This window comes from Hypomesus transpacificus, chromosome 19 (genome assembly GCF_021917145.1).
Source record: "Hypomesus transpacificus isolate Combined female chromosome 19, fHypTra1, whole genome shotgun sequence".
NCBI classification, from domain to species: Eukaryota; Metazoa; Chordata; class Actinopteri; order Osmeriformes; family Osmeridae; genus Hypomesus; species Hypomesus transpacificus.
The window spans coordinates 12,949,170-12,953,787 of record NC_061078.1 but is presented as its reverse complement, the minus strand read 5'-3'; the positions used below and the strand labels follow the sequence as shown (position 1 = coordinate 12,953,787).

General features: G+C 45.3%; 1 long non-coding RNA gene across 1 annotated transcript; it reads right to left on the bottom strand.

The window, feature by feature from the left end:
* Positions 1 to 255: 255 nt before the first annotated feature.
* On the bottom strand, positions 256 to 1,185 carry LOC124481485. The gene is made up of 2 exons (XR_006957654.1): positions 813 to 1,185; positions 256 to 646 (listed from the first exon to the last, which is right to left on the bottom strand). It is a non-coding gene; the product is annotated as an uncharacterized LOC124481485 (long non-coding RNA).
* Between the last annotated feature and the right edge of the window lie 3,433 nt (positions 1,186 to 4,618).

The window sequence follows — 4,618 nt, the reverse complement described above, 5'->3', positions numbered from 1 at the left end:
CTATGCGAAGAGTCCACACAAACAAGTCAAAAGAAAGTGTGTGTGGTTCAGCAAAAGGTTTCCCCTGTAAAACACCTTTCAAGGAAAACACCAGAGAGATATCACACAGAATCAGTGTGTCTGTGAAAACGATGTAGAATAAAAAAAAACATATCTACATTCTGTGTGCCGACAAACCAGCGCTTTGTCCAGGTATAACACTTATAACACCAGTCTGTTCAAGTTGTAGCAAAAGGATAGTCCTGCTCAAAGGAACAATGTGGTTGGTTTACTTTATTATGAACAAAGCTTTTGTCTGAGGAGAACAAACACACATACACAAACACAAACACACGCACACACGTGCACAAACACACACTGACTGAGAGGGGTCCAAAGGTCCAGAAGCAGCTTTGAACTAGCAGGTCAAAGACATCACAGAACCGGTGGGGCCGCTTCGCATTCATGTTGTAGTGCACACAGGAGACCCGTCACATTTGTCCTTTTGATTGTCATCCATTTCTTTAAAGGCTTGGCTGGAACCATAGGTCACCTGGGGGCTTTTATGTGGAGAAACCGAGCCTGTCTTGTCCTCTCCTTCTGCCCTTCAGGGTAGGACCTTCGACGGGGGCGGGGTTCCCTCTTGTTTATGAGATTCCCTGCTGGACTGGAGAGAAAACAATTGAAATTCAGCACAGCACTGCCAAATAAGAGGTTGGGTCCATCCTTGTCATTGAAATGAACTGGCGACCATTCGTTCTGCTCATGTCGACAATGGAGAAGGAGCAGGGATCTTTACCCAGCTGCTATGAAAGTTCCAGAGCGAAACCCACCTCACAGAACAGCTGAAGACACTGGCTCTTTGGATGTTTAAGTCCTTTGGTGGCACGTGTCTTCCCTCAAGTAGCCTGTGGACGTTCTAACCTTCAGCAAAACTCCTTCCAGAGCCACCTGCTCCCTCTTCACATCAGAGCAGCGCGCTGCCGCGGTCCGGCTCAAGACTTTCACTTCACGAGCGACGCCTCTCTCCTCGCCTCGGTTCTTCACCCGTGCCCAGCGCAGTGACGCGCTGTCCTCCACGTCCATCCCCAGGGCCCTCAGCGATCCCCGTCTCTCCATCAGAGTCACCGCAGAGACCGAGGGACTCTCCCGGAGAACACCCTCAGAGAGGAGCCGACCAAGACCAAGCATGAAGAAACTGACTCTGGTCACTGTGCGACGGGCACTCGGGCTTGGAATGCAGGTTGGTCATTAACTAAGAACCAGTGCATTGGTGCTGAGGAGCACCATACACTGTTAAATATTACCTACAACCAGGATAGGGACAGAACTTTTCCCTTGGAGCTGGAGGCACTGAAAGAGGAGCTTTTTACTGCTCAACAGTTCTAAGAATTTCTTTCAGGGTCTCTTTCTGTGATTCTATTTCCCAGTCAATAATTGACGGGCAGAGTGGAACACTGTGTAGCTGGATGTTCAGGCAGGAGACCAGTGATTGGTGGGGTCCTGCTTACCTGTTTCTATTGAGGACTGAAGGCTTTCTCAGTGCCTTTGGCAAGGTTCACTGCCCTTATAGTGTGTCTACTGTGGCATGCTGCAGCATGGAACATTAAAGGATAACACACTTGTGTCCTTCAACAAGGTACAAGCAACATACTGTATTAGGTGCACAAACACACACACACACACACACACACACACACACACACACACACACACACACACACACACACACACACACACACACACACACACACAAAGAGAGAGAGAGATGGAGAATGCACATGAGATCATTAATCAGTTTACAGTAACATTAAACAGGTACATCCTGTGACTCCAGACTACCATCGTTTCTGTTATGCTGTGTCGACGGCCTGTATTTTGATGAGACCAGCCCATGTAACAGGAATCATGTCTCTTTAGTCTCAAAACCTGGAGTTAGAACCAGAAGATCAGCAGTTCAGATGGAGACATTTACAGTTATTTAGTCTGATACCACTGTGACAGTCCACAGGAAGGACTCTTACTTACAGTCAAATGAGTTTTACTTGTTCCCCAGCCCACCTTTAGAAGGAAAACCATCCTGACACAGACATGGCAGTGCGGACAGTATTCATGCATACTATTTACAAGAGAAACAGTGGCTGTACTGGAGCCACATAGGTTCTGAGGAGACTGCTGGTTGTGGCTGTAGGGCCAAAGGCAGGGCCGAGGAGGGCTCGCATTCACAGTCAGAGTGAAGGCGAACAGAACTATCCACTGGGGCAGCTCAGTAGCACTTAGCATTCACTGGACATAACAAGGCTTTGATGTTGCCAGTGTTCTCCTAATCCAACAGCGGCATCAACATTTAATGAGACCTGATATCAGGCTTTTTAAAAGCTGTGAATATTTTAGACAAAAGCAAAATTGCCTTTGCTCTGCCAACAGACCAGCGGTATTGGTCAGCCTCTCAGTGTCACCTGTGTGTTGTGCATAATGCAGCCGGCGCTGTCTTCCTGCCTTTGTGCGCAGGGACGTGTTCATTATATCAGTCCCCTTTCACTTTCTCTTAATCAACACCCGCACGTCATGGGAAGATACTGCCTGGAGCTAAGAACCGGTGCATAATTTATAAGTCGGGGTCAGGCCATGCAATAAGCGCATATTATCTCAACAAAGATGCTTAGCTCTCCAATCATGCCGTATTTGCCTGTGTGTCTTGATGTGTAATTCTTTATTTGCAAAAATACCATATGTTCCTGTTATCCATTAAGAAACAAACACTGACGATCCAAAATGTTATCTAAGTAACAATAAACACTTTTTTTACAAAATCAATTCACTTTTTTCTGATGACTGAGCAGCCTTTGATAGCTGCCCCAGTGTCTGAGCAGACCTGGTCCACACCAAGCAGGAACACAGTGCAGGTGTTTAAACTGTGATGATGTAATTAGCCACGAGGGGAAAGAGACAAGAGCTCCACAGTCACTGATTTGATCCCTTGGTTATTGATTTCTCAGTCTGGTTCTAACAGAAATAATTGCCACATGTAATGTATTATTCAATTACAAGACACTGCTCTCAAGTTGGAGTTTGATGGCCCTTTTTGAATCGCTGAGATATATAGATAATTTAACACGTCACCCCATTAAGGAGTGCTGGTATTAAAACATGCGTTAATGCTGCCTATTTATTACAGTAGGAACCTTGACTTTCACTAACCTCACTTTTTCTTACTTCCAACCTTTCTTTAGTTCATGCAAGTTGAATTGACTTCAGTAAAAGTATTGTACATGACATACTGTACATATTTAATGTAATTTGTGATTCTAAGTAAAAATGTAAAAAAACTATTCAATACCTTGTGTTCCATATCTTGGAAACCTTTGGAAACCAGTTATTGAAGTTTATGAACGTATACAGTTTTAAAGTTTCGGAGGTCATTCAGAGCTGCTAGCCACAGCTTTACTAGAACTTTCCTTTACTAGAGCCACGCCACTACTGATCATTCTATCAAGGTAATTACATGTAAACCCTTCTGAAGAACAAATCTCCTTATGGAGACGGATCTCCATTGAAGAAGAGAGGGAAAAGTGAGTCTGCTCCTCTCTATTGTTAAATAAACACCAGATGGACTGATGGTTGGCCGTGTGGGTGGCCCTGGCCTGAAACAGACCCAGGATCAGCTGAGGGAGATCTGGACCGCATGGTGGCTGGCCCTCCCCGCTGCTCAAACAGGCTCCAGAACCAGAAGAGGCATACCAGTCTGGCATCACTGATCTCTACAGAGAAGAAGTGATGATTTGTTTGTGCTCTGAAGCTTGTGAATGGCCTCCCTACCCTCCCGCCTCGTGTTGCTCATGTTGTGAAAAAACACTGTGTGGCTCCCAAGGGGCACGGCAGGCCTATGTTCATGTCCAGACATTGTATCCACAAGCGCTCTTAAAAACACTTCCCTTGTTCCTATCATGTTTCCACTTGTGGCTTGAGGAGAGATGGAGGGGGGGGGGCAGCAAGGAGAACTTACACTAGAGAGCTGTCTGCAGTCAGAACAGAAGCTATTTTGATGCATTATCGTTCATCTCTAAAAACACTGACAGTTTGGCCACAGCCATGTTCCAATTAAGGTATTTATCTAACGTGTATTTTGACCAGAGATAGACAGGAAACGTAGGGCAGAAGACTTCCTGAGCCAGAATCAAACCGTCTACGTTGGTGCCTCATCCAGTACGGAACGCACTCTACCGTTGAGCCACAGGGGTGCCCCTCAATTACAACGGTGTTTTCTCTCAAACAATACTAGTCATATTAATGTTCAGTCCCAAAGCCAGATTAATCCTGGTGATTTTTTTGAAAACCTTGTATCATTGCTTTGCAGCACAGTGAAACACAGTTTTAATGATCAGTCGTTCAACAACACTTGTTTACAGCTTGGCTTTCCAGTCATGTTTTCTGAATACCCCGCAGTGTTAATATTTATCATCAGTCTTAATTGGTTTGATGTCGCTACACGCTCTGCACACTAGCAGAGCTGGCCTCGGTGTTGTTTCAAAGTCTTTATTATCATGACAGTCGAGTCTTGTTCATTAAAGTTTCACATTCCATTTTCATTAGGATGAAACTGATTCTGTAAATGAAGGGGTTCTGTGGAGGAGTCCGG